At 45.7% G+C, this 13,260-nt stretch overlaps 1 long non-coding RNA gene across 1 annotated transcript; it reads right to left on the bottom strand.

Annotated features, from left to right (window-relative positions):
• Positions 1 to 235: 235 nt before the first annotated feature.
• Positions 236 to 13,192, bottom strand: LOC118453253. The gene is made up of 3 exons (XR_004843176.1): positions 12,968 to 13,192; positions 11,033 to 11,166; positions 236 to 343 (listed from the first exon to the last, which is right to left on the bottom strand). It is a non-coding gene; the product is annotated as an uncharacterized LOC118453253 (long non-coding RNA).
• Between the last annotated feature and the right edge of the window lie 68 nt (positions 13,193 to 13,260).

Here is a 13,260-nt window from a genome sequence, read left to right on the forward strand (position 1 = left end):
CAGGAGAAGTTGGGAGCCACAGCTGGAGTGGTGGCAGTTGACCCCAATCTGGGGGCTGCAGTGACATCGGTCATCACTATCATGGTGCCTTTTGGTGTGAGGTTCCAGTTGGGAGTGCTAAAGAGTCGCTCACGAGCCAAGACCTGTCAAGGAAGAGAACCAAAAAGCAATTGAACCCAGCTGAAAGGGCTGAGGAGCATAACAGTAACAGTACTTTGCATCTCTCACAGGTGGCAGTTGACCCCAATCTGGGGGCTGCAGTGACATCGGTCATCACTATCATGGTGCCTTTTGGTGTGAGGTTCCAGTTGGGAGTGCTAAAGAGTCGCTCACGAGCCAAGACCTGTCAAGGAAGAGAACCAAAAAGCAATTGAACCCAGCTGAAAGGGCTGAGGAGCATAACAGTAACAGTACTTTGCATCTCTCACATGCCTTTCACCAGGCTGCTCACATGCTTTACCAACCAGACCTGGGTAAGTCTGCCACTGCCAGCCCTCATGATACAACAAATTACACGGATCTTGGGAACCTCTCTACCCCTCACAACACAGCCTCCCCGAGATCCTGAAACGCTGCCACCGCCATCATCACCACCCTTCTGCAATAAAAATATTTAAGAACAGGATGAATACGGTGTTCACCTGGGATCAGAAGGAAGTACTTAAATCATCCATACTGGAAGATGATGGGCACACCTAAACTTAACAGCTCTACTTTCCACCAGACCGCTGGCTATTCTGTCATGCCCTAGTCTTATGGTTAGTCTGCTGGAGTCTTATGTCTTACGGTTTCATCTGGAAAGCAGCAGAACAAGCGGCAGCAGGCAACAAGAACATGGGCCACAAAGTGTCACTGCACAGCAAGGGGGAAAGAAGAGCATCCTTATTCCTCCAGCTCTCCAATCCCCACCTCTCCTACTGCCATTTTAAAAGCCACGCTCAGCCCAAAGCACCTTCGTTGGAAGGATATGTGCTGAAAGCTCTCCTCACTAGAAAGCAGAGCATGAAAGTGATGCTTTTATCAAACATTGCATGTCATGGTACACTTAGCCAGCCTGTCGTTAATTCTAACTTAACATTGTTTTCTACATGACGTGAATTTAACCTGATTGGCTTTTAAAAGCCAGCTGAACCACGAAAACACACCCAGAACACAGGGATATGCAAGATTTCAAAGCAGCGTGACCCTTGGTAATTTTCCTGGATGAAAAGCTATGTTCTTTCAATGGAACAACTTCTTGAAGGTCTAAGATCTAAAGCAGCTATTATTTTCAATTTGGTTGTAAGCAGGCTGTAATGTGACCTCTGGACTGGGGGAAGATAATCCACTTAAACCAAGATCACAGGCAGGCAGCCATTGGTTCTATCCACCAGAAGAGCTGCTTCTGACGCGGTTGTAGTAACGACACGATTATCAAAGGGGACCAGCATAATATGGCCTCCTTCTGATAACCTCCTGATAATTTTCGGGATACCCTTTCTGTAAAAGCGCCAGACATAGCTCTTACGCAGGCCTTTAGTATCAGCAGATGGAAAGGGCTTTAGAAAGGCCAGTGATCCATCGCCACAGTTTACAGCTGCAGCAGGGAAAGACACATCTGTCATTTACTGACAGGTCACAGCAGAACATGGAGGAGCACATATTATCCACATGAACTGCCCCCCAGCCTTGCTTCACCTGAAGCCACAGCACAAACTGGGGAACAGGCAGCCGGTAAAAGCAGAGGGCCAGGAGCAAATCACTTCCACATCTAGACTAAGGCGTGCAAATGGCTCCCCAGCACATGCTTTTCCAAACCACGCTCTTGCACCAGGGGTGCATGGCGCTCGGACATTACTTACACCACATTCCACCTCATTGCTGCTTTCTTCCACAGGGGGAAGAGAACAAATACAAATCCTGGGAAATATCCAGATTTGTTTAAGCAGATATTATCTTACTATAGAGGGCGCTGCACAACTGTTATGGTTTAATTTACAAAATAATCATTAAACTTGGCTTTTCTTCATTCTTTCCAGTTGTTCTTTTTCCAAAATATCCCTGCTCTGAGTTACAGCTTTCTGTCCGTCTTGTTTAGACTGTGCTCTTGCCTAGAAAGGTTGGATCAGGTGATCCCTGAGGTCCCTTCCAAGCTGGTATTCTATGGTAAGTGCATGTACTGCAGGGTAACTCCTTCCCAGACTTCATCAGTACAGGAAATAGAACTGTTAAGGTTTGAGTTTCAAAGTATACACGCACACACATTACATTATCTATACTGTATCTAAAAATTTGGAGAGATGAAAGCTGGGTGGAGATGTCACAAGGTAGCAAGGTTCTTACTGCTTTGAGAAGAATGGGATTTCTACCCAAGCAACTTCTGAAGCGACTGAACGCTCACAGTGCTGAGAGTGCTTCCACTAAGCTCACAAAGGGCACATCTAAAATGAAATCAGAGCAGATGCACCTGTGGTTAACCTAGCTCTAAATAAAGTCCAGCCAGCTGCGATCTTGCACATCCCAGTGCACTTTGGGAGCTATGCAAGAGAGGAAGCTGTTAAGCCCTTCCTAAAGTTCATGGGGGAGAGGATCTCTACTGCAGACCACCAGTGGCAGGAGGGGCAGGACCTGGAGCTCCACGCTCCAGCTAATCAAACCACACCGACGGCACAGACCCAAATGCAGTGCCGGTAACGTCAGCAGAACTGAAGATCTGAAAGGGAACTCCTATGCCTCTCTGCACTCATTTTAAAAGAAGCTGAAACAGCAAAAAGTGATCAACAAGCATTTTGACGTGACAAGGGTTACGTATTCAGAAGCAAGGACACTTACAAGTTCAAGTTAATATGTAACCTTAACACTGCCCCCTTGTGATTATACATCAACTGTCATTAATTACATGATTAAGCATCATTCTTTGCCTAATCCCCTTTAATTCACAGAGTCATTGAAACTAATAACTCTTTCCAGCACTGTTTTCTGAAAGAAAATATACAAACTTTCTTAACCAGGGCTTCACTTCTCCTACCCCAAACCCCAATCCACCTCACCCATGAGCACCCCCATGTTCCTCAGGGTTGCCCCCAAGACAGCTTTTTAATTGCTTGATACTTTTTATTGGTTGTAAGCATCAGCTTGCAGGTCATTCTCCTTGCTAGCAAAACACGAAGGAACACTGTACTCCCGAATCTGCAAAATTAACATATACCTTCCAAATTATCCCTTCTAATCTCCTGAAGCCCCCCACACCATTGCTACAGTGACAGGTATAAGCAGTGCACAAAGCTATTATGGAAGACTACTGTATGCAGGAAGCTGAAGCTGTAAGAGCAATTCTGTACTATATTTAAGAAATAGATAATATCACAGATGATTGGAGCCTTAACCAGGTGAGTGGATTTCATCTCATTCACTACCAGCAGCTCTGAGTCTTCTAGCTCCTCTTCTGCCTTGTTAAAAAGATCATCCTGAGGGCAGGCTATGGCAACTCTCTTGATAGGCCTTGTTTCTGAGACGTCTCTTCGCCACTGTGCAACAGGACACAAGCCCAGCACACCATTAGAACAGGCTTCCAGCAAAGGTGGTGCCCAGGAGCAGGTCACAGCAAACACGCTGCCTTGACAAGCTACGGATTGAGCATCCTGGTGTAAGCAGCTTCTCTCTTACCCAACACAGTGAACGTGTTTGGTAATGGTTTCTTGGACACCTACCTCCGTCGCAGCCCATGTCAGTGCCACAGAATGTACCCTCCTGATTCCTCTCCCACCTGGGGAAAAGGGTCCCTTCCAACAGCCATAAAGCTATTTCATATTCACCTCGATTTTCTCCATTCTCCCACTTTGCAAGCCCAGCCATGCAACAACCTGACAAGGGTTAGGCTACTGGCCGTGATCTCTTTTCTGTGTACTCCTCCCAGCTGGCTATATTTCGCTGTTGTTTCTTGTGCATTTTAAGCTCCTCGGGACAACCATCTTTTTGTTCTCTGCCCATACAGTCCCCAGCACTGCGAGGTACCAAACCATGAGGAAGGCACTTGACATTACCATATGGCAAATTAGGGGCATCTAGAAACCTGAATTACCAATGCAATACAACCCAAACTAATGCATAATAAATTTTGAAGAGTTCCTTACTCTTCTGCCATATCCTGTTTTCTCTGCCCATCTCTTTCACCTCCACCCCATTGCTTCCATTTCAAAGGATAGTAAAGTTACTTGCACGCTTATTCTCCCTCTCTGGAGGGCTCTCCTAAATATATCAAAGGAAAACATTTCAACCTTTCTAAATTTCACTCTTGAAGCTTTCCCCATCTCCAACTGACTACCTTGCTCCCCCCGGAGGTAACCTGCAATATAGCACGTCCCAAACAGGACCAGCAAAACAGGCAGCCAGGAAAAGTACCAAACCTTGGAAATTGGAAACGCACACGGAAAAGTACATCTGGGTAAACACACAGGGCTTTCAGACGTGGGCCTAGGCATACTTCAGGATGGCCACAAGAACTTCAGATCAGCTGGTACGATTCTGGTATGTGGGTTACATCAGCTTTGGGCAGTGGTTAGGTCTGCGTGAGGTCTATACCCAACAACCCCAAATGCGGAAAGCAGAGATTACACCCCCATCCCCAACGAGCAACTGTTACGTGTTCCTGCCTAGATGCCATTACAAGTTTTGCACATTAGAGCAAGGCAGGACTTGTACTGCTAGGGCATTAGCTTAAACCTAGAACCAGCTTAAACTTGTCTAAAAGATCTTCGGAAAGCACTTTAGGAGTATTAGGGTCTGCTCTCAATGTAAGGAGGAGAAAATAAAATAAAGCAAAGCATGTGCTATTTATATCAAGGTTACTACCCTGATAAAAACCTAGAGATGCAAAACACTGCTACTGAGATTCTTGATAGGGAAGAGGCTCCAAACTGCCTGGGGACCAGTTCTGTTAAGAGACACCACACCAGTGTAACATTATTGGGGATGTGTCCACGGGGCCTAAATCCACAGAAAAACAGCAACGCAGTAATTCTCTGTCAGGAGCAGATTGCCATTCCTGCATCTTTTGGAAACAGAGGCCTTCTGTCTCTAACATTAACATGGCAGCTTCTTCCACCAAAAATAGAACGGTAAACAGAGGGGATGTGGCACAAGTGAAAACAAAAAACCCTCATTTTTGTCTTGCGTTTAAAGGCATGGAAAATGTTACCACTGAGGAGGAGCTATTTCTACATAAACAAACAGAAATACGTAAAACCCATTTCTGATGCAACAAAAGCAGTGTAAGAGGAGGGAAGAAACGTTCAAGCTTGGTCCTTCCCTTCCTAGGGTTACTTCTGAACACGTATTCAGTCACAGAGTCTAGAAAAGGAGGAGCGAGCTGTCTGCTTTCGGCAAGACGCGCTCTGTTGTGCTGCTGCCGACAGCGGGCTCGCTTTGCCCCAGTGTTGGTAGGAAAAGAACCCCGAACGACATGACTCTGAAGCCATTCTCTGCCATCTGCAAACCCAATCTGTGTTTTTAAAATAGATCATCTCCTCCAAGGCTAAAAGTATTTAATTTCTAAACTGCTGAGAGAGCAAAGAATGCTACACAAAGCTATCCCACGAAAGAGTCTTAACAGCTAAGCTTCCTTCTGCTGTACAAGATACGATCCAACAAAACACGCATGACCTGGCTGCAAGGTTCTCCTGGAAAGCTATGAGGCAAGAAATTGCTCCTCCTTAAAACCTGCTCCACACTTACTGTAGTTTCAAATATCCACCATGCTGAACTTTGTTTCTGTTAAGATACCACAAACCCATTTTCCACTCTCTTTTTAACTTCTCCTTCCTCCAAGAGTTTCTCCATTGAATTACCCTTATTCTGGGCCTAAAAAGACCAATGCAGAAGTGCCATGTGGTAGGTGATTTAAAGTTTGAATTTTCTGTATCTATTAGGACGCAAGCCAGAGCTTTACGTTAGTGAAAGCAGGAGGTTTATGGTATTCAGGATGTCCCCTAGACTTACAAGGAGTACAAGAACATGCAACAAAATGGTTCAAGGTTTATTTTAGACTATTTTAATTATAAGAATACCTAGAAGTGCCAACTGGGATCAGCTCTTTCCATTGTGCTAGGTATATATTGCAAATGCATAGCTGATTTAAGGTCTTTTCAACTCCCAAAGGCACGGCATCACCAGCTGATCTGGCAAAAGGCAGGAAGAGGAGGAGGTAGAGAGCCAGGACAAAACAACATGACGCTATACAGTAAGTCACTGGTGCAGCTCAAACCAGTGATGGCAATAAAAGAAAATCAAATGCTTTTAAATTTATTACCTCTTAAATTGCTTTGGCTCTCTGGGGTGGCATCTAGTTTACTTAGCTATGAGACATGAAAAGGTCCCAACAGTGCATTTTTAAGCTCTCCAGTAGCATTCCCGAAACAATCTGAGTTAAGTATGTGACCTGGCATGCAATTTTCACTAGTGCAACTCATTTACATTTTACTATTCATGCTGGGCAAAGCTTTCTTAATGTCAAGTCGGTGAAAGTCCCCCCACAACACGCACTTCATACACATGCACACATAACTCCAAACACACCGGAGCAATACTGTGCTCAGCTGGAAGACGGGAATCCGACAAGATTTACAAAAACAGGCAGTGACTGAATCTACAGTTACTGCACTTCTTATCAGCTTAATGCACAACTTCTCTCTCTGCACAACAAATTCAGATCCAAATGCAGTTCTTTGCAATGTTATTTCTCCAGGGGTGTAAGCAGTCTGAACACTGAAGAGGTTTTGCCCCGTCACAATTTTCAAAACAGCTGTCAGAACAGTCAGAGAAAAGTGTCACAGGGACCTAAAACCAGTAGCGCGAGCATGAGCAGAGCAGGAAGACCATTAGCTGCAGAAGCAGAAGGTAGAGGCACCTAGGAGGACCAAACCACCGGGCGAGGCATGCACACACTAAGCCATATTCAAGAGATGATCCAATGCCTATGTACACATAAGAGCATACCATACACACAAACAATTTAACCTTCAACAAGGCCACGCAACTTCTTTTCTCATTTTAAAGAAATTAAACAATGAGAATACCACAAAAATCTTCTCCACTTCCAGCTCATGCAGCCCCTTCCCATTTTGCTAATCCATACACAGTCATCCGAAGAGAGCGTAGCTTCCCCTCCCCATGCAGTCCCTTCCCATTTTGCTAATCTGTACAGTCATCCGAAGAGAGCGTAGCTTCCCCTCCCCATGCAGCCCCTTCCCATTTTGCTAATCCGTACACAGTCATCCGAAGAGAGCGTAGCTTCCCCTCCCCATGCACCCATTTAAAAACTCAGAATCAACAATAAAACCCTTTTACCCTGAGCCGTGCACTCTTCTTTCCAGAGTTTTTTTCTGCTCTATTAATTTCTGTTGTCTCGCTGTACTCATACAGCCCTCCTCCCCCATCCTCCTTTTTTTTTTTTTTTTTTTTTTTGTGGACTGACCCACATTGTGATAGGTCAACATCCAACACCCAGTCCCTTTTTTGGAAGGATACAAGAAAAAAAGAGAAAGGGGGAGGGAGATGAAGAGAAGGGATGTTCTCCAACCTTCCAACTGCTCCTTCGAGAGCAAGATCAAGAACACTTGGGCCATGCACTGCATCCCTTTCCCATATTCCCAGCAGCCTCACTCCACTCAAACCAGTGAAGCCCTCTGCTCCCAGGAGAGAAACACAGAAAGACTGAAGACTACAAAGATGTTCTGCAACTAGCAGAGGCGAAAGAAACAAAAAGGATGTGTTGTAAACACTTTGTGTCCAGCGTGACAGAGGAAGTTTGCATTTCGTTTTCCAAATTCTCAAGAACAAACTGAAATCAGAACTTACTCCACCACCACTTGCATTCATCCTTCCTCACCTCCAAGTTGCCACAAGGTGTACAGTTCTCTAAGATGCATCAGAAAAGTCAAACTCTACAGCAGGATCAAAAGCCATTGAACTTTTGGCAGTCACACATGAAGGGAGTTTGGTTTGGGTTTTTTGGGGTTGTTTGTTTTTTTTATTATTGGAGCATACTTTTCCACACAGAATATAACATACAGAATCTATCAGATCAGATCCATACTTAAATTTAGCAAGTAAATGGGTCGGAAGAAGCCAGACTTCTTATCCCAAGCCTAGGCAACTGTGCAGCGATGCATGTGAGGGAGATGGCACATCTGACTTCCCTGGCAATCATTCTCTGATGCAAATATGTAACAGTGATGAGCACTGCAGAAGTAAAAACAGTGATTCTAAACAAAGCATCCAAAGCCACTCACTATGAAGCCATTCCGTTATTGCTAAAATAACATCTGATCTGCTTATTTTTGTTTGTGGGTTGTTGCTTTTTTTTTTTTAAACTCTGGATATAAGACACATACATCATCTTATTAATTCCCCCAAATCACTGACTCCTAATTTCATTACCCCTGTTAAACATTTCCTCCCACCCTGGCTTTTCTCTTGTCCTGTTACTCTATCAAGAAAAAAAAATATCCTACAGATGGAGACTGCTAAAAGCAGAATTAGGAGGTTTGTATTCCTGGAGTCCTGCGAGAGAAGAGTTCCTCCCCAGACGAAAATGCCAAGCCCTAGGTACATCAGCATCACAGCTCTGCTATTTAAAGAATGAACCCAGGCACAGGACTTCCCTTACACAAGCATTACCTCTGGAAGCTCACAGGCAGAGCACGATGCCTGGAAGAGAAAATGGTTCTCACCCTTGCTGGCTAAAGAACATCAGTGGGAAAAACCTTGCCCAGCATCCTCTTCCGAAGGCTACTTACGCCACATGAGTGGCGAGAAGTTGCTCACCCTGTCCTGACTCAGCGCTGAAGCTGACCACAGAGGTTTGCAGAGAAGTCGTCAATACTGTTGGAAGCTGAGAGATGCCAACAGCTACTAAAACACAGTTCAAAGTGATTCTGAAATCCCCCCTTCTCTACCCCAGAAACCAGCAACAGCAATGCATTTTCTCTATACAGAAAGGGGCACACCAAGCTTCCACCTCAGAGGGCGTGTGCTTAAAAAAAGACAAAACTTCAACCCAGTTTTTCCAGACACAGTAAGATTAAATTACCCAGTTGGATGAAATTGCCTAAACAGGAATTTATATGAGTAACTTCTAGCTTAAAACTCTGCTGTAAAATCAGTGCCATCAGAAAGCCATTGGGACATGGGAAAGAAAGTCTGAAAGTCAGGAGAATTAGGAGGAAGAGAGAGGTCACTCCCAGCTCCCATGGGACAATTGGCTGCAAATAGCTTCACCCACCACTAACCAGCCTTTCCTCGCAAAATTGGCAAGGAGGAGACAAGATGTGGTGAGCCACAAAGAGAAATTCACTCTCTTCTAATCTGCCTCCTCAGGTGACCGGTTTATCCAGGTTCATTTTAAATAACCTGGGCAGAGGCACAGCTACTTCCATTACTGCTACCTGGGCCATATCTGTGCTGGAGATGACCAGGCAACTGCGGGCTGCCAAGCAATCAGCTCAGCAGCCTCCGACAGCATCAACATCTGCTGCGTTTCACAGCCTGGGGAGGGAACAATGAGCTGGCAAGGTCAGCTTTTAAGGTATTACTTCATCTCATCTCCTTCCCAAAGCCTCACTCCTGCATTAGATAGCATGTTGCAGTCATTATCTTTGCTGAATCAGGGAGACCTTTTTTTACCTTTTTGCCACAGAGTTGATCCGGAGCCTGATGTACAACATACCTGGGCACAGAGGAACGCTTTTGGGTTAGACATAAAAAATTTGAGACCGTGACACCACCGCTCTATGCTCTTGGTCACTTCTCCATTACGCAATGTCCTCAAATAGCTGATCCTTCCAGTGTCATCAGTCTCCCAGGCACTGTGACTATAAGATAGTAATAGCAGTATTCCCATCCCTTCAACCCAGAGACAGGCTTGAGGGTGCGGAGACAAATATCCAGGCACCCTATGGGTTAAAGGACATGCAGGTAAAGCATGTAAGTTATTTCCCTTTTCAGGTTTCCTATAAATTATGCCCCTCAGGGGCTATAAGACCTGGTCATACCCAGATACAGCACGGTTCCTGGGCGGCTTGCCTATACACTGCATTTTCCCTGGACACAGCTTGCTCTGTTGCCTTCCGAGGCATGTTATTTACACCATCACAAACAAAAACTCCATGGAAGTTGGGCTGATTTTTAAAGACTACAGAGAACCTGGCTATAAGCAAGTACCCCAGTCCCTTGCCTCTTCCCAGAGGAGGAAGACTGGGAGGCAAGACTCCTGGAAGGTGGCTGCAGCTCACTGCTTCAGCTGGCAGAATTTCACCTCCAAAACCTTCCCTGGGGATTGCTGCTCTGAAAGCATGTCCAGTTGCTCTCTCCCAAAGTAGTCCTTAAGGACAAAAACCAAAACCAACAAACAACAACTTTTGAAAATAAAACCAAAACCAACTTTTCAAAAGGTTGTTTCCAGTCCAGGCGCTATCATATTTTATGGTTCTTGTAGCTAAGTGCTTTAATCCATCTTATCACCATTCCAAACCGCTTTCAGAGACCCAAGTGTTCTGGTAGGGTACAATGTCTTGGCAGGAAACTGCTTTTCCACCACCAGAAAGCAAACCCCAAAGAGTTTGGGAAGAAGCAACAAGAGCGCACGCACCGCTTCGAGCGAACAGATGGGCAAGGCAGCACAACAAAACCCAAACATGACGCTATTCTCTACAACACCTCGATTTTCCAGGGCTTTGGCGCGTGCAATCAATCACAAGCTCTAAAACAGAGAAAAGCTTCTGCCCCCAGCGCTGGCTGCTCAGTAACACGCAGCAGCTTTGTTAGGCAGAGAGCTAGCAGCGGTCGTCTACTAGGAAAGCTCCACGGTACAAAGGGTAAGTGCAATTTCCCTCTGAGGCTGTACTATCCTCTTGATCCTGCAGGCAGCCCAACCTGTATGTTTGCCGCTGCTTTATAACCTTGGTTTCCTCAATTTCAGCCTGAAAACCCCGTGAAAACTAGTCACAGCAGCAGCCCTTCAGAATTAACAAGTCTGATTGGCGACTTCATGTTTTACCTCAGCCTTCAGTAGCTTGAACAACGCAAGACTGGGCTCTTGAAGCAGCTAGGACCAAATAACAAACATCTCTCCAGGAATTCACTGCTCCCACCAGCCGTTGCTGCAAAAGCTCAAAGATGCCCTTGGAGTTGCTGGAAAATGAAACAGGCACTTTGGCTAGACGGAGCAGGCAAGAGCTCATCTCCACCGCTGCAAACATAAGTCAATTAAACACAGACCCAAAACAGGAGGGGAGAAGGGGATGAAGGTTAAGTTCCACCACAGAGAAATTACAAGGTTGTTGTCTCAAGTCAAAACACGATTATTAGATGTTTTAGTTAACTCACCAGTAGAACTGGATAAAGAAAGGGACTGACATTTTAGGGGGGAAAAAAAGGGGGGTTTAAAAGTTATTTTAATTAGAAGTTGGGGGAAAGAAAAACAACCTGACCTTCCTTTATCCACGAGAAGAAAAGAACCTTAATCCCACAACTGCAAACCGCAAAAGCTCATCTCCCAGCCTCCTACCAGCAAACAGGCAAGCAAGATGACAGAGAACAAGGCGGATTTCTAGCTGGATCTGTCAAATCGTTAGAAACCAGCCAACTCAGAATGCTTTCGTTATGCCAAATCAGCTAGTCACACTGAACTTTATTTTCTTACCAGCTGATGTATGTCTAAGAGCCTTCCCCTTCTAACTGCCACGTGTCCCAAGGAGACAACGGACAAATAAAAGTACAAAAGGTGCCCGAGCCATTGGGCGGCAGTCTTCCCCTTGCCCCACATTTCCAAAACACAAACCGTTCAGCACTCTGAACCGATTTTAGAGACCTGAGCAGAATACAAGTGGGGGGAAAAAAAAAAAGAAAGGTCTTCCCACACCACCAAACTAGTTAGAAACGCTGACTTTAGTAGCAACGTTCTCCCAATTATTTTGCAGCAAGCCAGAGTCCTTTCTGCTCCCGATGCAGAGACAGCCACCTGCTGCACACATGCCGCTTAAGGTTTACAGCACAACCTTAACAAGGGTGGTATTAAGAACTTAAAAACTGATTCGAAGCCCATTTTCTCGGGGACAATGGTGAAAAAAAGCCTGAAGTAGGCCTTTGTGGAGTACCTTCACCATAAGAAAAGCTCTCCTAAAGCCGTATTGTTTAGTACTTAGCCAGCACCCTAAAAGCATAAGAGTTTATTTTTTTTCCAAAACTACCACGCAAATACAAATCTTTAGTGTTAAAAGACCTGAACAACACAAACGTTTCTTCAGAAGTCTCCGGCCCCTTTTATGGAGGCTGCTAAGCCCTTAGACTCAAGGGTAACTTCCAGCAACACAAGTTCAATGGAACAGTTAACTATTGTGTTAAAAAAGCCAAGTCTTTGTTAGCGGGATGTATGCTTTATTACATTTTCATCGATTGCTGTCTTTTTCTTGCAGGATAGGAAATAAGACATTTCTCTTCATCCTGTTAGCCTTCGATCTACTATTGATCAATGCCTTCTATTTTTCTCTTCAACGGAGGTAAACAGTCTTTTCCCTGGGGAAGCCTGGCTGCGTCTTCAATAATTACTCCTGTTCAAGCTCCTGATGTAGCAAGAACCGTTTCAAACTTTCTGTAAGGAGGAGGCATCTTCAGTATTTCCTCTAGATTCCCCACTACCTCCTCCTACTCCTCCCACTCTTGACAGCTTCGTGGTGTTCCAGGCAGCTTTCATAGAGCTGTCCCTGAAACCGCTCTGGTCCCTTTCCTGGATCACAACTCATCAGAACCCAGTCACGCACACGTTCTTCCAAAGCCCTCCTTCCACTACGCGCTGCCGTTGCCAAGACTGAATTAGCCCTCAACGGAGCAATTGAAATTTCAAGACCCCGTGAGCATCCAAAACCAGACCCATCATAACTCGCCTGCCATCCAGGAGCACGCAGGCAGGGTAACAGCCTCCTCACGCGCTTACCGCATCAGCGCACGGTGTCCGTCAGTCCATCCAGCCTGGACCAGAAGAGGCACGGCAAACGCAAGCCGGGTGCCCACCACCCTGATGGGGTCTTGCCGTGCTCCCAGCCCGCCTTGGGGACAAACACACCCTTCCAGAAAGTGACACCCACCCAATGCCACCGAGCACCGCGACCGCACCGGGGGAGGGGGGTGTGGGGCTGTGCTGGGGCAACGCGTGTGCACGCGTGGGGAGACGGGGTGGGCTGCAGCAGGGAGATATTGGGGAACGGACTGTGGGGCTGCATCGGGGGC

The sequence above is a fragment of the Egretta garzetta genome, unplaced genomic scaffold (assembly GCF_000687185.1).
Source record: "Egretta garzetta isolate BGI_Z169 unplaced genomic scaffold, ASM68718v1 scaffold51, whole genome shotgun sequence".
Taxonomy (NCBI): domain Eukaryota; kingdom Metazoa; phylum Chordata; class Aves; order Pelecaniformes; family Ardeidae; genus Egretta; species Egretta garzetta.